Below are 24,227 nucleotides of genomic sequence, written 5' to 3'. Positions count from 1 at the left end.
CTCACCATCTTTCAACCCTTCTCCGCTGTGAACTTAAAGGGAGCTGCTTGTTGGTAGCACATTAGATGAGAGACTTGGTTTCAGGCACATGTGGCCTGTATAACTTGACCCGGCACTCCTCTGGTTGACGGGAGTGTGACAAGGGAAAGCCACCAGGGACATGGAACTGGGGTAGCGGATACTTTGAAGTCATGGCTTTGAGATGGTGCCCTTAGCAACTGTTTTCTTGTTGCTTCTCTTTTGTACACATGCCACTGTTCAGTTTTATCATAAGCACCTCTCCAAGGACAGTAAATGGTGTACACACTGTGACATTGTTTCCATAGTAACTGATGTATTTCAGCAGAGAGAGACGGTGATAGAAGTAGGCTAAAAGGGACAGATGCAGAACTGGTACAGTGTAAAATCTAGGGCAGTGTGTGTTGTAGTGAAGACCTGTCCTTTGTGTGTGTGTGTGTGTGTGTGTGTGTGTGTGTGTGTGTGTGTGTGTATGTGTGTGTGTGTGGGTGCGCATGCATGTGCGTGTGTGTCTGTGTGCCTGTTTCCTGACAGGAAAGCCTCTATAGCTATATCTTGACTACTTAATGTACTAATACAGTTTTTGCTGCAGTCAGCACAATATGGTATTTTGCTGACACCACGCCTTGGGTCAGTCCTTGGTTTCTTGTGTCTCTTGGCTGTCGTGCTGCCGTCATTTAACCGGTGTTCCCGCTCCCTTCGGCCTTCTCCGGCCACTCTCCCACGTTTCAGCTCCTGTTCTTGAGGGTTTTAGCTGGTTGTCTACACTGCCTGCCTCCACACTGCATTTATTAGCAGGACCTTCCAGCGAGGCTTGTTCACCATCCTCTGATAAATTCAGAGGCCAGTGTGTGTGTGTGTGTGTGTGTGTGTGTGTGTGTGTGTGTCTACTTTCACACGTGCGTGCTGATCCCGAATTTTAAGCAGTTGGGAAGAATCATGTCACTCTGCTCTGTGCTCGAGAGTAGACTTGGATTGTTTCTAATATGGCGATCCAAGCCTCTTTTATGCTCTTAATAAGTCTCTATGGGTGAGCAAGAGTCACTCAGGTTCCTTTCTGACAGAAAGAGAAGTTGAGGCATAGTCCTTGACGTTACATTTTAAAATGTAGAATCATACTTTCAAATGGAAATTTTTACATAAAAACTGAAATTAAAAAAAGTGTCTAATGATAGCAATTCTCCACTTGCCTATCCCAGAGGCAGGGCAGTGTGTGACTGACCCCTTGGGAAGGAGTCACCTCAGCTTATCTACTTTGCACATGTGCTCTACCTGCCCAACCCTGTGGGCATTAGTATGTGACCCAGGCTGCACCCACAGGCCCAGTCACCGAGCACATGAATAGAAGGGCCAGGGATAGCAGTTGGTTTCCCAGCCAACAGCTCTCACTGGCTGTGCACCAGGCTTGTCTATTTTAGAATGTACTGGGTTTGTCAGTGGTGAGGGGCAGCAGTAGGTAGCAGACTGCCCGAGAGAGACGGACCCTGCAGCTCATAGAATCCGAGCACATTGTTCTTATTTGACACATTTTTTCTGGTTCCCTTCAGAAGGCATGTGTGCTTCCCACTGTGGTGTGCAGGATGAAGGGGTTGGTGAGAAACATTGTATTTGCGTGAGAAATACTGGATCCATATTTGTGTGTCTGGCCTGAGGTGTCTTTTCATTAGTTTGGAGCTCCCAAAGAGTCTAGGTGGCCTTGACAGCAAGCACCAGGTATCTCTCCTCTGCCTGGCCAACTGTGGGATTGTAAGCATGTGTCACCATCGCCCTGCGTGGTGTGTGTGTGTGGGGGGGAACGGGAGGAGGTGTAGTTCTGGGGGTTAAACCCAGATAGATCCTTGTGCTTGTAAGGAAAGTGCTTTAGCAACTAAGCCATCTTCCCAACCCCTGAGTTTTTAGTGAGCACATAGTGCCTTCTTAGGGAGACATAGTGGATATTCACGTATATAAAAAGAGCTGAGCACACGCAGCGTTGGCTGGCGCCTGTGCTCCACTGGAAGCATGAGGCTCGGCTGGCTTTGCTCTGCTACAGGGGAGGTGCCCCCATGTCAGCGGTGTCCAGTGTCACCAGGCTCCAGCTTTGTGTCTGACTCACACATAGTCACTGTGCCCGGACTGGAGCAGGGAGGCCAGGACAAGAGTTGGACATGTTTAACCTTGTTAGCTTTCTGTATCTAACACAGCCTAGGAGCAAGTGCTAGACTGGGGCAAGAATGATGCTTAGAGGAATCCATCTTCCTTAGCGAGGCGGGAACTGAGAAGCCCTGCAGAACGGCCCTCTCTGAGCCGGGACTTGTTGGGCACACAGGGCCATCATGGTGGCCATGAACATGGAAGATTCAAGACACTGTGTGTCTGTCTGCAGCTGCACAGGCCTTGGGCGGACCACTGTGAAAGTGGGCCTGTTCTTGTCCCCCATCCCCCAATCCCCGGCAGGGAGCCAGGGGCACCCTGCACTGGAGAGCATTGAGGAGCTGTGTGTGGGATAACAGCAGAGTCTGTCCCTGCCTGGGCTTTTCTTTGTGCTTTGGATTCTAAGTTAAGAATAACCGAAGGAACACTTGGCCCTGTTGACAGGCTTGATATGGAAGTTGCTATCAAATGGCTGTTTTATTCTCTGTCGCCACTGATACCACAGCATATCCAGCCTCGAGGGTCCTCTTCTAGTTGTGACTGAACAGAGCTGTGACCTGGAGCATGAAGAAGCCACTGATGTGATGTGTGTTCAATAATGTGTAGACGTTCTGGCAGGTCAATGGATATTTGAAGCCTTTGCCAGCAGAGAGAAGTGTTGGAAGTGGGATGAAAAAGATACTGTGGCAGGGAACACGCCTCATGTTTCTCTGTCTTACACCTTTAAGATAAAATATTGCTTCAAGTCTTGAATTTCTCATGGACATTAGATCTCCTTTATCACATATAAGAATGCTTATGACAATAGTTGATTACATTTCAGAAACTCAGCCAAGTGTGTGTCTGTGTACATGTGCGTGCGTGCGTGCGTGCGTGCGTGTGTGTGTGTGTGTGTGTGTGTGTGTGTGTGTGTATGTGTGTGTACACGAGTGTGCATGTGCCCATGCACGAGCATGGAGAGGCCAGAAGGAAACCTTGAGTGTCTTTCTTCATCACTCTCCACATTTTTTGGGGGGAACGGGACAGGATCTTTACTTAACTTGAAGCTCATGTTTTCCTGGGCTCTTCCTGTCTCTACTCTTCCATGCTGGGATTACAGGCAGCTGGCCATGCCTACTGGCCTTTTATGGGTGTGTAGGAGGTGAGCAGGTCTTGCTTTCCATGATACTCATATCTCTAAGCCGTCTCCTTAGCCTCCTTGATCACCTTTTATTTATTTATATTTACATTACTCATATATTATAGAGCATAGTATTGAGTTAAATCACCTTTTTTTTTTTTTTAAATGAAAAGGATCTCCAAAAGTGATTGGTAAAAAATAAGCAAAATTTTTCAATAAAATATTTGTCATTTATTTTAAATCTAGAGCCTCAGGACTAAATTTAAAGAGGTAAGTTATCTCTGGTTAATTGCATATAGGTTCAGTTTGTATCTTCTGGCTAGTTGTACATAGGTTCAGTTTGTATCTTCTGGCTAGTTGTACATAGGTTCAGTTTGTATCTTCTGGTTAATTGTACATAGGTTCAGTTTGTGTCTTCTGGCTAATTGTACATAGGTTCAGTTTGTATCTTCTGGCTAGTTGTACGTAGGTTCAGTTTGTGTCTTCTGGCTAATTGTACATAGGTTCAGTTTATATCTTCTGGCTAGTTGTACGTAGGTTCAGTTTGTGTCTTCTGGTTAATTGTACATAGGTTCAGTTTGTATCTTATGGCTAGTTGTACATAGGTTCAGTTTGTATCTTCTGGCTAATTGTACGTAGGTTCAGTTTGTATCTTCTGGCTAATTGTACATAGGTTCAGTTTGTATCTTCTGGTTAATTGTACATAGGTTCAGTTTGTATCTTCTGGCTAATTGTACATAGGTTCAGTTTGTATCTTCTGGTTAATTGTACATAGGTTCAGTTTGTATCTTCTGGTTAATTGTACATAGGTTCAGTTTGTATCTTCTGGCTAATTGCATGTAGGTTCAGTTTGTGTGCCTGCATATTCTTTGCCTCCCATCCAGTACACACACAGGAAGGAGTGAGGTCGGTTTGACTTGTACAGGTTCATTAGTTGCTTTGTCACTGGCCCTGGTCACTTCTGCTCTCACCCATCAGCAGAGAAGACACAGCAGCCCCTGTGTGCACAGTGCTTCCCTGAGCTTCCTCCAGGTTTAGCAGGAAAACAGTGGTGAAGTTCAGTGAGAGCACGAGAGAGTGTACACATCTACACAGAAGTGTAGCCCAAGGAAGACTCATGGAGGACTGCAAACTGACTAGTGGAGAATTACACTTACCCATAGGCTGGGTTAGATGGGGTGACCCTGCTCAGCCCAGTGCTAGCAAAGCCTGCAGGCAGTATCTCTCTTTGTACCACTTCCTGAGTCAGGGGAGATGGAGAACACAGCACGCTGGTGCAGAAGTGTGCTCCAAACCCTCATGGCTTCTTAGTGTAGGCTTACATTTTTCAAAACCTACCTTAATAAAGGTTTTTAAACACTTCAACCTCCCTTCTAGCCCACCAACCAAAGGTAGGGGAGAAGAAAGGTTAATAGGAAATGAGGGATGTTCACCTGTTTAGAAGTAGTTCTCTGGGGTGATTCCAAACACAAATCAGTAGTGGCAGTCCAATGCAATCAGCAAACACCAAACACAAATCAGTAGCAGTGGCTCATCCAGAAGTGGCAAGAAGCAGCTGGAATACCATGAGTTTCTCTCTACAAAGTCACAACAAGCAAAGATCAGTGAAGACCAGCAAAGCTTGCAAGGTGAACCAATGCAAGTGTCCTCTCAGTCTCTGTAGGCTTTATACTCTTTCTAAACATCTGCTCTAGCAAAACGTCACATGCCCTTTCACCAGACAGCTTCCAGTAAAACATGTCCATTCCAGCAAAACTTCTCATGTGTCTGCTTCACTAAAACATCTTCCCCTAAGACAGCTTTCGGAGAAGCATTACATGACACAACATCACGTTTCTACGAGTCTCCATAGAAACCAGAAATTTTCACTTCTCGTCAGCCTGGCCTACACCTTCTCTCACAGCCTGGTGTCTACCTCAGTTTCCCACTTTCTGCCCTCCACCCGGCTGTCAGCTTCTCTGCACCTCTCTAGCATAGTACACTTCAAGCTGTTGCTATTTACTGTGTTCCTTTATGCACTGGTTTCTCTGTGCCTGTTGCAAACCTAAGTCATGGTGTCCCTGGGTGCTCAGAAATGTCAGATCAGCAAAAGCTGGGACATGCCATGCCAAGAGACTGTAAAATTGTAGTCTCGGAATTTATTTATTTAGTATTAATTTGTATTTTCCATGACAGGGTCTCATGTAGTACATTCTGGCTTCATCGTGAAGCCAAGGATGAGCTTAAACTCCACCCTTCCTTCCTCCCTTGTAAGTGCTGGGTTACAAACTTGTGCCTTCACACTCAGACCGTGGTTTCATTGTTAAGAATACTTATGTATCCCCCAAAGACTGGATGGAAGGTCGTGTGATTGAAACAGTTGAGTGTGTAGTAGCATTGGTAGGGTTTGTGCTACAGCTTTGATGGGGTCTGTCCTTTGGTCTCCATTCCTGAAATAGACCAGATATATGAGCATTTATGATTAGGCTTTTCCATTGTGGTGTCAGCGTTACTTTGCTTAAGTCTGTGACCTGAAACTTAGGACTACAGCAGCAAAGACTGAAAGCATGGAGAATACCCTGCTATCCCACAGCCCACAACAGAGTATAAGGCAACAGTTTATAACGTGTGACTCTGCCACTGCATGTCTCTGTCTGCACATGCCTGTCTATCTACTGGCCCACACAGGAAGATTCATCTCGAATTAAACCTGGAAATCTGGGGCTGGAGAGATGGCTCAGTGGTTAGAGCACTGACTGCTCTTCCAGAGATCCTGAGTTCAATTCCCAGCAACCACATGGTGGCTCACAACCATCTATAATGGAATCTCATGCCCTCTTCAGGTATGTCTGAAGACAGCAATAATGTACTCGTATACATAAAATAAATACATATTTAAGAAAACCCTGGAAATCTAACCTAAAACTTGGATATCCTACAGTCAGACTCGGATATAGATAAATCTGGATAGTTGATCAGTTTTTTAAAAGAGATTTTAGAAAAGCAGGTCACTTTTAATTTAAGTATTTGTTTCCCTTAAACATTTTATGGCTAAGACTTATTCTCACTTTCAGAAACACAGCTCTGAAAGAAAACAGTGCAGTTTCAGAAGCAAATGGCACTCTTCATTCTAGATGGGGCTGCCACATACATTTCTCTTCAACATTTATTTTATTCATCCACATCCTCTCTGAAACAAGGTAGCTGATGCCTAAAAATATGCCAGGCCGCCTTGCCTGCGAGGCTTTGAAGTTAAAGCTGTGGCACCCCCGTCTGTGCTTATGGTTGTAAATGCATAGACTCGTTGTTAGCTAACACCATCTGTTTAATAAGCCTGAAAAAGAAATTGGATGGGACTGTGTGTGTGTATATATGGATGGATGGGACTGTGTGTGTGTGTGTGTGTGTGTGTGTGTGTGTGTGTGTGTGTGTATGGGACTGTGTGTGTATATATGGATGGATGGGACTGTGTGTGTGCGTGTGTGTGTGTGTGTGTGTGTGTATGAATGGGACTGTGTGTGTGTGTGTGTGTATGTGTGTGTGTATGTATGAATGGGATTGTGTGTGTGTATATATGGATGGATGGGACTGTGTGTGTGTGTGTGTGTGTGTGTGTGTGTGTGTGTGTGTGTGTGGATGTGCAAAAACGAGCCAGCAGCTCCAGCTCCAAATGGGCTTTCAGTGTTTCTAGGGGTACCAGTTGCTGGAGTACTGCGCAGGGAAGGCGCATTCCTTGACAGTCGGCTAGGGATCGGCATCTGGAGTTGTGCAGTTTCGCAGCAGGCAGGAGAGGGGGGGGCATTAAATCCTCTTCCTTTGCTGGAAGAGGGGAGGACTCTTAAAGCCCTCTGCGTCTGATAAAGGAGTCGCTCACCTTGAAAATCAAAACTCTCTGTGTCACCTTTAAATCAGAACAGCTCTCCTAACCCGAGGGGGTGTTGGAGGGTGGCTTTGACAAAAGCACTGCTTGCGACACTGAGTTACACTTCTACTATTAGGAGCTAAGTTAAAGTTTCTGGGCAGAGCGGGTCCCAGTGTTGCACAGCTCCACGTTGTGAATCCTTAGTGGGTGAGCCACAGAGAGTCCATAGGCTGAGGATTCCCCCGTGGGTGAGCCGCAGAGGTCATAGGCCGAGGATTCCCCCGTGGGTGAGCTGCAGAGGCCATAGGCTGAGGATTCCCCCGTGGGTGAGCCGCAGAGGCCATAGGCTGAGGATTCCTCCGTGGGTGAGCCGCAGAGGCCATAGGCTGAGGATTCCCCCGTGGGTGAGCCGCAGAGGCCATAGGCTGAGGATTCCCCCGTGGGTGAGCCGCAGAAGCCATAGGCTGAGGCATCATCATGGCTCCATCAGGACAGTGTGTCTCAGAAGCCGGAGAGAAGGGCCTCTGTGTAACCAGTGGTGGCCTGCTCGTCCTCAGTGAGCTCACAGTTTGAACTCCCACTTTCAGAGGGCAGTATATGAGTTTCTGGTTTCTTCCTATGGTCACCTCCCCCTGCCCCAATTTGGAGGCATTTTTGATTAATGAAACAGTGATGGCCCTGTTAATCGCAGGTCTTGTCAAACACTGCAGACTTTCTGTTTTGTGGGGGGGGGGGGGAGGGGATGCTTTTAGTGGCAAGAGCAGTTCATTTGGGAGTGTTCTAAATCATGGGCTAGGAAGAGAGATGATAAAGACCATCCTACAAAAGCATGAGTCACAAATAAGTAAAAATAGCGTTTTACCCCTATCCCCTTCAGATTCCTCAACTCAGACTTTATACGTTCTGCATACATCCTTCAACCATGTTATTGTTCTAAGATTCTTTACCAAAGCAGAACTTACTCAGACAGCGAAGGGCAAGCAACAGGCTACGTACTATAATGCTTTGCCTGTAGGTAAAGTATACCCAGCACCACCCCGCAGACTTTAATGGATAATGTACATCATCAAAATCAGCTCCCAGGGTCACCAGGGGTGCTGGCATAAGCTCCTAGGGTCCCCTTGGGGCTAGCATGCAGCAGACTAGTAAGCAGAGAGTGAGTTAGTGACGTGCAGACCGAGGCACAGGCTCTCAGAGGAGCAGACTGGTACGGAGCTGCCTCGGAGCAGGTTTATGGCTCATGCCTGGAGTCTCAGCAGGGTGAGCTGAACAGGAGGATCCTCAGTTCAGGGGCAGCTTGCATACCAGAGTGAGACTTTGTCACAAGAGGGAAAGGACAGCCTGGTTTGACAAAGACCGGAGAATTGAGGCAGATTTGGGCTGGGGCCTGGAGAGAGATTTGTTTAGTTTTGTTTTCCTTTGAATTAGGGTCTCTTCTGTAGCCAGACTTGCCCTGGGTGTGACCACTGGCCTCTTGAGTGTTTACGTGGTGGGTGTGAGTCATCTTACGGAGCTGAAATACTTCTTCTTCATGTCCACCAACCATGGAGGACTTGTAGAGGCCCTAAGAAGAGGCGTGTGTGTGTATGTGCACGTGCATGGGTGCATAGTTGTACAGTCATGATCTCTACCCTTTATCCCTCCTGTCCCCACTGGTCTTTGCCATTGCAGACAGATGTCTGTAGCAACTGCAGAAACTATATGCATGAGGGCGGTTTGTGGGCAAAGTAATCATCCTTGACAAATGGGAACTGTGTGGTGGTGCTTTGTGGTAGCTTACATATAGAAACCATTTAGTTCTTTTTTTAAAATGTTTTTATTTATTTTTGTTTTACAGTGTTTGAAAGGAACACGATGCTGATCTAGTCGTGGCAAAAGTAAGTTGACAAGTCCTGTGCTGGAGGCAAGTGCCTTTTGAGTTAGAAAGCGTGTCGAAGTGGAACTCCGATTAACTGAATGGGGGGAGGGTATTTTAATTTTTAATATTGTAGCTCATGGTGGCCTCAAATTCACTATGTACCTGAGGATGGCTTTGAACTCATGATTCTCATGCCTTTACCTGCAAGTGCTGGGGTTATTGGCATGGTCCCACCAAGCCTCACAGGTTTCTAAGAGAGAAGTTGACTTGGAGATAAAATTGGCATAGAAAATAGGGTACCCCAGTTCACTTTCATTTGGACGTGATGCACTCAGGTGTCTTAGCTCCAAGCTAGGTCTCCTGTCCCTGAGCAAACTGGAACAGCTGTGGGATGGCTACCCTGCCGCTGGACAAGTGAAAGGGCTCCCTGTTGGTCTGTCCTGTGTCACCTTCTCTTCCGCCCCTGACAGCTAAGCTCACTGAGCCTTTGAGCTATGGCTGCTGGGTTATAGGTCATTCTTTCATTCAGTTAACATTTGTCTGTGTACCCACTGGGTTTTAGATATCATTTCAAACTCAACTGAGGCAATAAAGGGATGTGACAGGGACCTACTTACGTGATAATGTATGATGGGAACAGATCTGGAAGCTTAGAAAGGGCTGAGCTACCCGGAAAGCAGCTGGTGGACTTGGTGAAGGGACCATTCCTTTACTCTTTCTGCAAGTGTGGCTGCATCTTTTCTGAATTCTCTTCTCTCTTGAACAGATGTCAGCCTTACTGGCTACTCCTGAGGAGTCCTTTTCTGCCCCCACTACATCACCTCGAGTGTGATTTCCATCAGTTCTCAATTCCTTGACCTCTGGGAGGAGGGTTGTCACATCATCATCAACATCACCATCACTATCACCATCATTACCACCATCAGGAATGACTTAGAATTGTTTTCCATTTTGAATTTCCGTGTGGGTAAAATTCTTCTCCTTGAGCCCCTTTGAATTTAGGTGATACAAAGAAATGTATTACCTTCAACATTGATTCAGAGCAATCATAAGCAACCCTGACCCTTTATCTTATGCAGGCCTCTGGTTTTTACAGAATTTACTTCTGTGATCTGCTGCTTTGGTGAGCTTTTCAGCTCATACAAACAGGAGGGTCTTAGGGAAGTAAAAGTTGACACAAGGCAGAAGCAGCTGTGGAAATCTGTGCACTTGGGTGTGAGGTCAGGAGTTGAAAAGACTCCATTATGGAAGGTCAGTATGCTGTGACTTTGATCAGCAGATCACGCTCACAGCAGACCTTTGGGCACTCAAAGACATTCCAGGGCTTGCTGGGTAAATGTGGTGTTGCCCAGGCTGGGGGCTCACTCTTAGACCCTCAGAGCAGGCAGAGTGCATCAGGAGGGACTCAACCTGAGCCCATAGTAACTAACTGCAGGACAGTTAATCTAGGTCCCTAATCCCAGGCAAACATAGGGCTTAAGAGGAGTCAAGGGAAAAGTGAAGGAATCAAACGTGTTTCTGTTCTTTTACCTTTCTTTAATACCTTAAGCTAATTACTGTTCCTGTAACCTCTAAACTTCCCACCCCTGAAGTGGTGGGAAGTGGTCTGAAGTGGTCCCGGCTGGATATAGTGTTGTACGTTCTAAATCTCAGCACCAGGTCAACCCAGGGCTACATGGTGAGGACCCCCTTTCTCTTTTTCCTTATCTCCTACAAAAACACCAAAAAAAGTTGTTCCCTTTTCAGAACTAAGTAAAATTATCCATGTTTTACATTTAAAAACACAAATCATATATTTTTAAAACTTTTTGATGTACATATTGTGCCAAAATATGAATTGGTCACAAGGCTATAGAATTTAAGGCCTGCCAGTGCATAGGGACTCCTGGAAGCTAGGCTACAAGGCACAGCCTAAGTATCTAGCCAAGTATTGAGCAGGTCTGATTTACTTGTCTTGTGGGCATTTCCAAATAGTGTGGATTACAGATTAAGGGGTGCTGATTAAGAGGTAGAAAATAACTTTATAGATAGCAAAGTGGGTTCAAGCTGCCATTAAACGGTTCTGCCTGAATCTTCAGCCAAGCACCTAATGACTTGAAAATTACTTAATGTCTTATGGGAGTTCACCCTTTGCAGAAACCTTAATTCAGAATCTTTTCCAGTTGTTAGAGGGCGGTTGGGCACAGTGTACCAGCTCTTCCCTTTGCTGATGCTTATGCGTGCCAAGTCTTATCTGGTCCAGGAGCTCCTGTTGTATAAACAAATGATTTCCGAGAGCCATATGAGCAGAGAAAACGACAGCCATCATGGTGTTTGTTGTAGGATAGATGTTTTTGCTCTTTTCTTTTGGTGGTGGATTTTCGTGAAGACACACTCTGCATGGGAAGGAACTTTGTTTTTGAATGCTGAAGCGTTCATAAGTAATACATACATCAGCATCAGTTCCGAATTACTGGATGTCAGGAGCTGATTGAGTAGTTTGTTGCTCTGTGCATGTAATACTGACCTAGTAGTACCCATGGGGACATGGCCCTCACTGTGAAGCTGCCCCAGGTTGAGTGGATGTTTCAGGAATCCCAGTGAGGTTTGTTTGCATCAAGAACCTTCTTTTGCCCATACCTTGTCGTAGAATGGGTGTAGTACTCCAGTCAGTGTATTTGTGTGCCATCTTCTAGAGAGTTGTAGGGCTAAGTTGTGAGGAAGCAGTGTCATTTCAAAGAGCCGTTCGGTGACACCTGCACCCAAGTTTATAGCTAGTCGTCATGGTCTTTCTCAAAGCTGCCACTGTTCTGTGTAGTTGCTGTAGGGCTGAGTTCCCTGTTCAACTGTAGTCTTTGTCAGATAAAATCATGCTCTGTGCTGAAACCAATGCTAAGTCACAGTAGACCCTTCAAAACTGCCAGCTTCAGGCACAAATGCCAGTGAGAGCCAGAAAGGGCAGCAAGAGCCGGGGGAGGCCACGGGGTGTGTGGTCAAGTAGTGGAAGGAATCCTATTACACGTTCAAGAACAGTGGCTTCTCCTCTCCACCTAGGGTTTTATTTGTGGAAATTGTGCTGTTAATAGCATTATATGGAGATAAGCTAGCCATTCTTTGGCTTTTTCTCCAGAAGTACAAAGTGTCAAGCAGACAAATTAATAGATAATTCTTTAGAATAATGTAATCCAAGCAATCAGAGCTAATCCAGAGATAAAAGAAGACCCAAGAGCAAATTGAAACCATCAAAGTAGTTTTATTGTTTGCATTTCTAGCAGTCTGAGGGGATACTCTTCTGAGTGTGGATTCTATAAATTTACTACTTTAAATGTATAAAACGTGTCTTCTGAAAGTGAAATTACAAGCACACAAATTTTGGAAGAAAAAAAATCTACTTGTTTGTATAGAAGGCTGATTAAATTGATTGAATGAAGTAATTTAGAACCTTGTTTAAATAGATTTGCTTACAATAACACCTACTTTAGTCATAGCTGCTCTTCGTGTAGCAGGCTAATTTCCTTGTGCCCTGGAAAACCTTTGTCTTAAGTTTAAAAGTCTTTCCAGTGCCTTCCATGATAGTGAAGCCCCTGCTACATCGGCATCGCAGGAAGACCAAGAATCCTTCTAGCTGTTCCCTGCAGCTAGAGAGCTGCATTGGCGACTACGGGGACTCTGGCTGTCCAAACAGCACAGTGGCCTTCCAAAAGCAGAGTGCACAGAGACATGCTCCTGGTGAGATGCGTGGCGTGGGTATCCACAGCTGCTTCTCAAGGCGAGGGTGGGTTTCCATAGTGGAACTACTTGTCTTGTAGGAAGAGACATAATCTAGTTCCACATAGTTACATTTTTGAAATTGGAGGCCGCATGGAGTCATGCTAGTTTGAAGCTGTGATGGGTGATTGCTGTACAGCTGGTCCAGAGGTGGCCAAGGGTAGCAGGTCTTTCTTCAATTTGAACAAGAATTTTTTGAGCTTCAGTGCTCAACAGAGCTTTCAAAATGCTCGTTTTAGGGTGGCATGCAGATATGCCTCCAATGCCAATGTAGGGAGGGCATGATTTGGGGTGAAGCACCTTCCTGTGCGTGTGATAGCTGCTTTAGGGAAGTGAGAGAGAGGAAAGAGGAGAAAGAAGAACTCCAGCCTCACTCCCAGCCTTCTGAGGAAGCCATCACTTCCTGGATGGAGTGACAGGACCCAAGCTTGATGTGCCTGCCCATTGGTGGGGATTGGAGAAGGCATCTCTCGTGCGCGGGCGTGCCATGTCCTTTACCAACTGACACGTGTACTAAGTGCTGCCCAGTTCAGGGAACTGTAGGATTTGCTCACAGTCTCCTTGCCTCTGACACCACCCTCACTGGCGATTGACCCATTCTGGAAGTAACTGGCTAAGGGCAAATTCAGAAGCTCACTGAGGATTATATTTCACACAACCCACCCTCCTGCTGACTGGGGGTCAGGCAAGAGAATGGCTTTGAGTTGGGGATAAAAGGAACAGCAAGTTTTGCATGAAGGAGCATGCTTCAAGTTCTGTTTTAGACTCAAAGGCAATTGTTTTTTTTAGTCCTGGGCCAAAAATAGTTACATGTCACCCATAATAACTGACCAGCTCTCTCTTTCATAAATCTCTGGATTGTAAAAGTGCTACTGTCTAAGAAGAGAAAGCCTGCCCTCTGCTAGCACACAGTTCCCAAGATAATAAACAGCCCTTCCAGACAGTGCAAAGCCAGGCAGGTAGTGAGGACAGTTGCAAGAGAAGAGCTACGTATAAACGTGAACTACCATAATGCAAGGAAAGAGGAACAGTTTGAGGTCGGTTGTTAGTCCCAACAGAACATTTTATCCATTCATTCTGGAACTGTTAACCACCACAGTGGGTCCGCCTCTGTTCTGGGCCAGCGTGGCTGTGCCTGTTTGTGTCATTTGGCCTCTGAGAAGAGTGAAGCAGAAGAGAAACGATCTACTCAAGGACTGACACCCAGTAATGGCCAGACCCAAGCACTCCACAGACCAGGCGCACCTTTCTCTTTCCACTCTCCGGTGAACCTACAGAGCTCAGTCGAGCAGAAGGCAGGCATTAGCCGTGCACAATTTAACCGGCAATTTTACACTCATCTTTTCTTTCCTCTTCACTGAATTTAAAGGGACTTCCTCCCTTACTTACAGTAGTAAAAATAGTAAAGGTATTTTAGTAGGAACAATGAGAACCCCCACCCCTCAAAAGTCTCTCTAAACCCGACCCGGTCTTTGGAGGTCCCCTGGAATAGCAAGAAAGTGATTTCAGGCAGTAGAGATGGGGGAGCCGGTGGACACCCGTGTCTTTCTCTGCTGAGTTTAGGGTTTTATTTTCATCTCAGAGCATTCATCAGGAGAGAAGATAGAGTAGAGCAGGGCACAGACTCACTGGGAGGAAACTTTGCCCTCCTACATCACATAACCACAGACCTCAGCTACTTGGGTCTGTTGTTTTAGCATGGACACCTTCCCCCAAGAGCTGTGCGCTGCTGGCTGGCCGTGTGGTGGAGGTTGGTGTGTTGGTTCTGTGCCTTGCATAGACTTGCTGTTTGTAGAAATTGCATGTGAAGGAATGATTCTTAATGAAATCTGTACAAGGGGTTTCATAAAAGATGCTTGTCTCTATCCCTGAACTCTTACTAAAAACACCTGTACTTGGTGTGAGACTGGTTAAGTCCCAACCATAAAAAATGCATCTAAAGTCAACATTTTGCCTTAAAGAAGGTTATTACTGCCAGGTTTTAATCCACAAACAATTTTTAAATATCTTTTTCATTTTATGTACATTAATGTTTTGCCTGCATGTGCGTCTGTGTGAGGGTGTCAGATCTCCTGGAACTGGAATTACAGACAGCTGTGAGCTGCCATGTGGGTGCTGGGAATTGAACATGGGTCCTCTGAAAGAACAGCCAGGGTTCTTAAACTGCTGAGCATCTCCCCAGCCCATAACCAGTTTTTATTTAAGCAGAAAACCTGTTTGTTTGTTTGTTTGTTTGTTTGTTTGTCGTGGATGCTGTCACAAACTGTTTTGTACTTGGAGGCTTGAAACAACAGACATTTTCCCTGACAGCTTTGGAGATCGGAAGTTAGCGTTAAGGTTGTCTGCAGGCTCATGCTACCTCCAGAGGCTTGGGGAGAATCCATCCCTCCCTTCCTGGTAGCTTCAGGCCTTGGCTTGAGGCCTATCCTGTTGTCTCTCCTGTCTTCATATTGCTTCCTCCTTTGTGCACACTTGTACCCTGTCATGGGCTGTTTCTCTACAAATGGGGAGCCAAGCTACATGTTTAGGTAGCATCTCCATTTTGCATGGAGCTTGTGTTGGGTGAAGATCCTTCTTAGGTATTTTCTTTCTTTTTGCTGCTAGAAGATCTGGTTCCCTGTCAGCAGCCAGGTGTGTTCAGCTTCGGGTCCAGAGGGTAAATAAATCAGGGCTGGGCCATCCGTGCTCATGGAATGGTCTTAGCTCAAATAATGTAGTAAGCGTTGTCGTCTAGATGGACAGATGTTGGGCAGTGGAATTCTCTGAGGCCAAGAGTGTAACGAGAGTCTGGCCTCCTGCTGAGTGAGATAAGGCCCAAGACAGAAGCTTGAGCCTAAAGAGTAAAAGGAAGCCCCAGTCTAATGTCATGGCTATAGCATGGATGTCATTTTGAGTGTCCTTGGCCTAGATCCTCATCCTCTTGAGTTCCTGGGAGAGTGACCGGCAGAGCTGGCGAACAGGGTGATCCGTCTAGCTATTGAAGGGTGAGAGGCAGGCGATGACACCATCCCACACTAGACCTGTTAAATGCAGATTTATCACTTAAAAAATGTGCTTGTGTGTATGTGTATGTGTGTGTGTGTGTGTGTGTGTGTGTATATATATATATATATATATAGAGAGAGAGAGAGAGAGAGTCAGTTTTGGCTATTATTTTAACTTAATGAAGTACCTTGAAATATATTTTTCTTAATTGATTTTATTTTCCCTTTTCAGCTGTGTGCTTATTATTTATGACTTTTGTAAGGACAACTTGATGAAATGTTGACAGAGGAACAACGTGCAAAGCCCTGTGCCCAAACCATGCTCTCCTGGGCTGTTGGTGCCCTGGGGTGTCTGCCCAGCAGAATCTCACTTGTCCAGGGTTTTCTTCACACTAATTAAGACAGGCCTCTGCGTGCCTTGCTGTGATCATGTGATCATAGGTCTAGTGATCATGGGACAGTGCCCTGACCGCCTCTGCGATAGGGCTTTTGGTTAGCCACTGTGCTGAGAGGGCCTTCATTGGTGTCCGTGATTCTAAATTCTGAGCCTGTTTCCTGTCACATAAGTAGTGTTTCCATTGCTTTGACAAAAACACCCTCACTGAAACACGTTCAGGAGGAAATGACTTATTTGGCCTACACTTCCACATTACTATTCACTATCAAAGGAAGTCAGGACAGGAACTCAAACAGAGCAGGAACCCGGAGGAAGAGCTGATGCAGGGGCCATGGAGGGGTGCTGCTTACTGGCTTGCTCCTGGTGATTTTCCCAGCCTGCTTTCTTATAGAACATAGGTCCACCAATATAGGGATGACACCAAACACAATTGGCTGGACCCTCCCCCACCAATCACTAATTAAGAAAATGTCTGAAGCCCTGTCTTATGGAGACATATTTTCAGTTGAGCTTCCCTCCTCTCAGATGACTCTAGCTTATGTCAAGTTGGCATACAACTGCCCAGCACAGGTAGTGAGTGTTTTGTTTTTTAAAGGAGGGGCAGGAATTCTGTGCTCAGATAGAGCAGTTTCTCTCTGTTTCTCTCTCTCTCTCTCTCTCTCTCTCTCTCTCTCTCTCTGTTTCTCTCTCTCTCTCTCTCTCTCTCTCTCTCTCTCTCTCTCTCTCTCTGTGTGTGTGTGTGTGTGTATGTGAGAGAGACAGAGAGAGACAGAGAGACAGACAGAGAGAGAGAGAGAGAGAGAGTGTGTGTATGTGTGTGTGAGAGAGAGAGAGAAAGAGAGAGAGAGAGAGAGAGAGAGAGAGAGAGAGAGAGAGAACGACCTGTGGAATGCCAGGTGACAGCCTCAGATGTCACCCCCAGAGCTATCCACCTCTTCTCACTGGTCTGGAGTTTACCACTAGGCCAGACTGAATGACCAGGGAGCCCCAGGGATTGGAGATTCCCTTGTGTCTATCTCCCTGCTGCTGGGATTACAAATGTGCATTAGCACAGCTGCCATTTTGATGTGTGTTCTGGAGGTCAAACTCAGGTCTTCATGTTTTCAGGACAAGCACTTTCCCAGTTATCCCCAAAAGCCCTGGCTCCCAGACTGTCTTTAAAGGGCTCACCTGTACTGAAGACTGCTCCTCCAGGGCTGTGGTCTTTAGAGTCATGGCTGGTGAGCGTAGCTGCTGCTCAGATGTTGTAGGCATGCCACTCAGTAGAGAAGGAGGTCAGAATGTAAAGTGAAGGGAACGCGGGTCCCTGTGTGCAGTCCTGTTGACAGCAACGTGTCAGCAGTTGGTTTACATGACGGAGCGGAAAGGGCTGATCCAGGGAAGCGAGTCCTGACCTCAGCGCTGACACTGTGGTGCTATTAGGAGACCATGGCTGCTGTGCTGACTGTCCAGAGACAGGGTTCATACCCCAGCACCTGAAGCGGGGAGCCCCAGGTGAGAGCTGGGTCACCAGGATGGGCTGGCCAGGGGTTGGCTTACTTCCCAGCTCTAAAATAAGGAGATTTGTGCAGCAGGCCAGCGGAAGCCTGCCTTCCTCTCTGCCTGCTTTCTTCTGTCAGGATCCAGTGTTATATTAATTTAAAACAAGCAAGGAGAACCTTTGTCTGGGGATGGCTTTGTCCATCTTTAGAAGAGCATTTTGAAAAGCGGACCTTCTTCTAGACCGGAGGAAAGAGTAACTGAAATGTAAGTTAACTGCCGCGTAGCCTGCTTTGCTGCTACCAGATAGAAGATGCACCTTTCCTCATAATAGAGCGGGGCGTGCCTTCAGCTTCGAAAATAAGCACCACTTTGCTGGCAGGAAGACATTGGAATAGCCGCGTATGCAGCTGTGGTACCGGCCGGAGCTCTGAGGCCAGGAGGCCATCAACTGCCAGAACGAAACCCACAGTGTCGTTCCTTATGTTTGCATTTAATTAATTTTGGGTACTGGCCAGTGTAGTATTATCCGCATGTCTCTTTTTTTATGGTGACAAAGAGGATATCAGGGGTCTGTTTTATAGATTTTACTGTATCAGAGTAAGACTGGAGGGAAAGTAAAAAGTTTGGGAAATGATCACTTCAAACCGACAGAGCAAATATGTTGTTCAGAAAAAAGTACTTGTTGTCTGTTGGAAATGCGGCTTTTCTGATTCATCGTCTTTGTCCATCTCTGGAAGGTAAAGCCTAAGTCAGGGAGTATCTTATTCCTGCTTTCATGAAAGTCTAGGCAGCCATCCTTACCCCGGATCTTTACCCCAGGAGCCCCCGTCCCGTGTCTGTCAGTGCAGGTTTGAGACAGTTCGCCGCCATTTCTGCTCCTTTTCCTGTCAGCCTGTGTCCTCACTGGGTTATAGTCAACAGTGTTGTTTACTGACCTGAAGGTGCTTCTCTCCAACAGCCTCCCCTTGTCTGCCACCTCTGTGTGGAGTCTTCCGGTTATCCTGGTGCTGTTTACCGGGTCTCTTAGCCTAGTTCCTGTGGCATGCAGAGAGACACTGGCCAGCCGTGTGCTCTGCCTACTTGTCTTTGTCTCTGACAGCCAGGATTTGTGGGTTCTCCCCAGCATCAGCCTTCCCTCACGTTTCCCCCTTTCATGTTCATGTCTCTGTGCCTGACGGAAAATGAACGTGTGCCGTTCCGTTGTCGCACTGTGACGGGGAGGGTGTGAACTGTTTAGAAGAAGTATCAGACCACCTGGCTCTCATAGTTATGATTAAGTTTCTCTGAAAGTTTTCATTTGAAGTTGAAGATGTGGCTCAGTGGTTAGCGTACAAGGCCTTGGGTCAGTCTCCATAAATATCCTACCGTGAAGTCGTGTTTCTTTGGGGGCTATATTAGGTGGCATTCTTGTACCATTGGCCTTCTTCAAGATTCAGCTGTGTACTGTGCATGAAATTAATTCACCTTTCTACTGCCTCCCATGGCATCCACCTTATGAATGTACCACAGTTTCTAAGTATCTCCCATCAGTGCATATCTGGGTCATTCCTCTTTTTATTTTTCGATATTTTTGTCAGTGCTGCTGTAAACATTCTTGAGGGTGCTGCTGCCGTTGCTTCCCTATGAGAGCTACCTAAGGGCAGAACTCCCCAGTCAGAGTGTCTGTAGACCCTCCACTCCACTGGATAATGCCACATTGGTTTCCGAAGTGTGGCTGTACCATGTGACATGCCTGTGAAGAAGTAGTGACTTTAGGAGGAAGAGTCTAGAGAGAAGATGGAAAGCAGCCTCAGCTAAGCATCTGACAGGAAAGGGATCCCGTCAGCTGTGGTGCAGTACAACTTCCTGTTGAGGAATGGAGTAATCGTGGGGTACTGAGGAAGAGAGGGGGCTTTAAATTGTCACTGGGGAAACGGTAGCTACTTCATGGACAGGAGTCACATTGTCCTGGTGAGCAGAGTCCACCTTGCTTGGGGTGGACATGCCCGATCCTCTCCTCAGGTGCTGCGAGACGCAGACACGTCTGTTCCCAGGGCAAGTGGGCGGTGTCTGGGTTCCAAGGAAGCTGTCACAGTCCCGACAGGAGGGCCAGTTACCTCCCTCCAGTCACAGTGGCCCCTTGTGACGGCCGTGCCGTGTGTTCCTCACAGTTGCACACTTAGACTTCTGTGCACTTACATAGTGCAGTCTCTTCTGCTTCCTAGCTGTGCCTGATGAGAAGTCAGGAGGCCTGGGGGCTCCTCATTCACTTGACCAGGATGAGAAGAAAAAACGTCTCAGCTAATGGAATAGGAAATGACTCTGAGCTGTGACACAGCCCTCAGTGAACTGATCACCCTGAGTTTTAAGCCAGAGGGGTATGTTTGCTTTTCAAAGAATTCCCATTCTTCCAAATGTAGATGCGGGGATGTGTGACTTCTTTTGTTGCTGTTTCTGAATTGGAAAGTAGAGCATTAAACCATTAAAAGCACGTGGTCTCTGGAGGCTGAGAAGGGCAGCTTTTTTTAACTTGTTATTTTTGGACCCTCTTCATTAATAATAACATTCATCAGATACGTCTGATTCCAGGCCACCGAGATCACTGATGCTGGCGTCTTCAAGATAAATACATCGTAGCTTTTCATTATATGCTTGCTGACTGGTAGGATTGCCTGTTAGACAACAATAGTGATTTTCCAACTGGAGGAAACACCATGGTGTTCTGTAACTTAACACGTGGACACTACCAGAGAGGTGGGAAAGAACCCAAATGTCCCACGATTGAGTTTGCCTCATTTAACTTGTAAAGCCCCCTGGAGTAAAGGCACAGTCTTAGTTAAAATATTGACTGCCCAAATTAATAAGTAAGTTGGACAGATGTTTAGGTTGCTAAATAAGAAAGCAGGACAAGAAATCACTTGTGGAATATGAGTTTAATTTTGAAAACAAAATTCCTATGTGGGAAAAGCCTATAGAAACCACACGGAATGTGAACAGTTGTCTTCAGGACATGAGGTTATGGGGTTTCCTTGTCAGTGTTTGCTAATGTGACTGTAGAGTTTTATAATAAAGTTAACTAGAAGGGTGGGTTTCAGGGAAGTCAATCTGGATTTCAGTTGCTGCTCTCCCAGTAGCCATGGGCAAACTAGTTTAATGGACCCCATTCACAAGGCTGTTGTCAGTTGACCTGCCAACCCCCTCTCTCCACTCTGGTTCCCTGTTTCCCCTTCATGGGTGAAACTAGCCTCACCCAGTCCACACCCAGAAGCTGTGGATGCTGTCCTTCTGTCTGGTTTCTCTTCTGTCCTGTTGTGGCCTGTCTCGGATTACACCCTCTCGGGACTTCTGTTTTAGCTCTGGCAACTGATGGTAATTTTTAGAGAATAATTGATGAGTAGGAAAGACTACTTGGCCTTATGATGTGGTGGTTTGAATAAGAATGGCCCTCATGGGTTCATGTATTTGATCGTGTAGTCATGAAGAGTGGCACTATATGAAAGGATTAAAGGGCTTAGGAGGTGTGGTCTAGCTGGAGGAAGTGGCTCTGATGTTCTGAAAGCCCACACCAAGCTCAGAGTCAGTCTCTGTCTGTCTGTCTGTCCCCCCCCCCCTTTCTCCCTCTCTGCCTGTGAATCAGGATTTAGCTACGACTTCATGTCTGTCTGCCACCATGCTCCCTATGATGATGATCCTGGACTAAGCCTCTGAAACTGTAAGCAAGCCTCCAATTAAATGTTTTATTTATAAGAGCTGCTTTAGTCATGGTGCCTCTTCACAGCAATAGGACAGTGACTAAGACATATCACAAGAGGGGAAATTCAAAATACTGAACTTCTTTAAGTTTCAACTATTTAAAATATTTTGACATACATATATTTAATATGTGTATAATGACATTCATATTAACTTGAGGGCATCCATTTTAGTTTTTTTTTGGGAGGGGGGGTTTGTGAGAAAGAAATATGTGTTTTCTAAACAGGCTGGTGTTCTTGGCTCCATCAGATCTTTGAATCAAAAGGGACTGATGGCTAAAGTTTCCAGGGCTAAATGTGAGCCAAGAGGTGTTGGTGCTGAGCCCCCAAGAACAGGACCAGAGATCACAGAGATGTAGGGTCTCATGTACCTCGGAGTAAGTGTGCTTAGGATACAGAAGGGAAAACCAATTAGAACAGTGGTAGCCATAGCTTGACCAGAAACCATGGATAATCTTGCCCTAGCTCGGTTTCAGGAACATCTTTAGCACCTATCTGTTTAGTAAAACCCATTTCATGTGGGCTTAAGTTTGTCTATTTAGATCATACGTGTAGCATCTGAGGTCTCCCAAGGCGTGTGGAGATCTAAACAAGCAAACAGCAGAAGTGCATTCTTGCTCTTTTTCAGAGTAACATCCAAGTCGCTCACCTTTGTCCTCTCCAGAATAGCAGGTTCTTTGTGTGCCTCTGGCTGACTTGGGGCAAGTTACTGGGCATGCAGAGAAGCGATGAGGGCTATAATCTCTAGGGCCTCCTATCACAAGAGTCCAAAAATGACTCGGTAATTTCACTGTGTAACTAATTTAAAGTCATAGGAGATCAGCAACAGTAAGTTCTGATCTCTTCAGGTTCCAGGCTCTTCTGTAGATGGGTTGATGGGAATAGCACCTTTCTGAGCAAGGCCGAATTTCCTCATGGCCCTGTACCAGCTCAAATTAGTATGAGGCAAACCAGAACACAGGGATAGGAGTTTCATACAAACCAGTCACTTGGTGCTGGCTCTGGGTGTTTGGATACAGTGGATTCTAGCAGCCACAGGCATCTCATCAGGAAGTACATGTGGACTTGTTTTCTTTTGTCTAGTTTCAGAGGGAAAGTGTTGCATTAGCTAAGTTGCATGATATTTGGACTTATCAAGAAATGGATATATGACATTAGCTCATGTTCACCAAGCATCTTTCCTCAGGCCATCTCCTGAGTCACCTGATATGCTCCACATTCCTCTCTTGAACTTCTGGTGTGGGGTGTAGTTCCCCATCCCCATGACTTACAGACAGATATGTCCCAGGCCCACCACAGTCCTTCAGATAGTTGTGACTTATCTCTATCCTTTCTTCCTTCTCTCTAGAGTCTCATGAGCCATTAAACACATCAGATTGCAGGGGGATCTCTGTGATCATACTTCCTTCATCCTAACGTGACCGTCTTTCTTTTAAAAGGCTTTGTTAAGTCTAAAATTAGGATTGTAAAACTACCTAAGAGAGACAGGAGGGCTCTCCCACTTTCAGAATTCAGTTTTGTTCATTGTACTGCTTTACACAAGAAGTAATTAAATGGGTTGGGAGAATATGTTACACTTATTTTTAGTAACAGGCACGTCACATTCATCATCATTACTGCACACTCCTCTTGATTGCATCCTCTCGGGGACTAAAATCCTGGGACTGTTATAAGTAGCGCCAGTGGCTGGTTTTGGCCGTGTTTGATTTAGCTGTGAATATATAGGTCTTAACAGATCAAGGTTGGGAAAGGTCATCCATACTAGTTTTTACACAAAACCTATATTTGCAGGGGTTTAAATGTACTTTTAAGAGGGTGTGGGCTGTGGCCCGGGTGAGGGAGAGATGCCACCCCCTTGCTCCTCGCCACCTGTGGCAGGCAGGAGAGCTGGCCCTGCCCCTCATCAGTGGCTGTAGCACTTGTGAGAGCAGCCTGCCCCTTGCCTGGGCAGCACAGTAGAGCTGGCCCCTGGCGGTGTAGGTGTGGGTGAGCCGGCCCTCAGGGTTGTGAGCCTGGAAGAACTTGCTCTGCCCCTTGCCAGCCACTGCACTGGGGGAGGTAGCTGGACCTGTGCTGGAGAGCTTGCCTGGCGGTGAGCGCACAGGAGAGCTGGCAGGCCCAGATCCAAGGCTCTGAGTTGGCCCACCCCAACATCCACCCTGTCTGTGAAGTGTGGGAGCATGTGAGGGGGCTGGTCCTGCAGATCCAAAGTTGCATGATCTCCATGACACAGGTCAGTAACAGGATATGAGAGGAGTCCCAGTGAGGATTTAATATTTATAGTATAGCAAAAGCCAGAGACCTCAGAGTAGAGCAGGGACTCATCTCAATGAACATTTGTTAGTAAGGACGTGTGGACAAAAGGGTATACTGTAGGACACACAGTAGCACACTACAGCTTCCAGAACGTAATGTTTTCTGGTTTGTATTTTTGCTTTTGGATGTTTTTGATTTTTAAACTTTTTTTCTTTGTGGCAGCCGTTGCAAGGGTAGACAGGGAGGTGAGTGGGATCGTGGTGCATGATGTGAAACTCACAAAGTCAATAACAAGGAAGAGGCTGGTTTGAGGCTAAAGCCTGTGGGATTTTCCTATGAATGAAGTTCACAGGCTTTAGAAAAGGAGCCTCACAGCATCGAATGTGTTTGGGTGTCTGGTTCCTCCTGATAGATAAAAGTAGGTGACAAGACCTGGAGTTTAGTTCCATGCCAGTGTGCCATCTTACTTATGTTATTTCAGTACCTACAAAAACGATTTCTGTCCCGAACTGTTCTAAGTATGGAGCACAGTCTGTTGATTTTTTTGGGTTCAGTGGAGACTAAGACACTGTATCAGTTCCCAAAAGGATGTACAGTATTACAGTTAATTATATCTTGGCAAACATTAAAAATGTCGTTTGCTTTTATGCCACTTTAAAA

At 46.1% G+C, this 24,227-nt stretch overlaps 1 protein-coding gene across 1 annotated transcript in view; it reads left to right on the top strand.

Annotated features, from left to right (window-relative positions):
- The window catches only part of FYN (FYN proto-oncogene, Src family tyrosine kinase), a 182,313-nt gene that overhangs the window by 19,769 nt on the left and 138,317 nt on the right, over positions 1-24,227 (top strand). Inside the window, exon 2 of the mRNA XM_080937860.1 lies at positions 8,950-8,989. The gene's annotated coding sequence lies outside the window, so the exon portion shown is untranslated. The remainder of the gene's footprint in view (positions 1-8,949; positions 8,990-24,227) is intronic.

Source organism: Micromys minutus (genome assembly GCF_963924665.1).
Source record: "Micromys minutus genome assembly, chromosome: 25".
Taxonomy (NCBI): Eukaryota; Metazoa; Chordata; class Mammalia; order Rodentia; family Muridae; genus Micromys; species Micromys minutus.
This window is presented reverse-complemented; position numbering and strand designations above follow the sequence as displayed.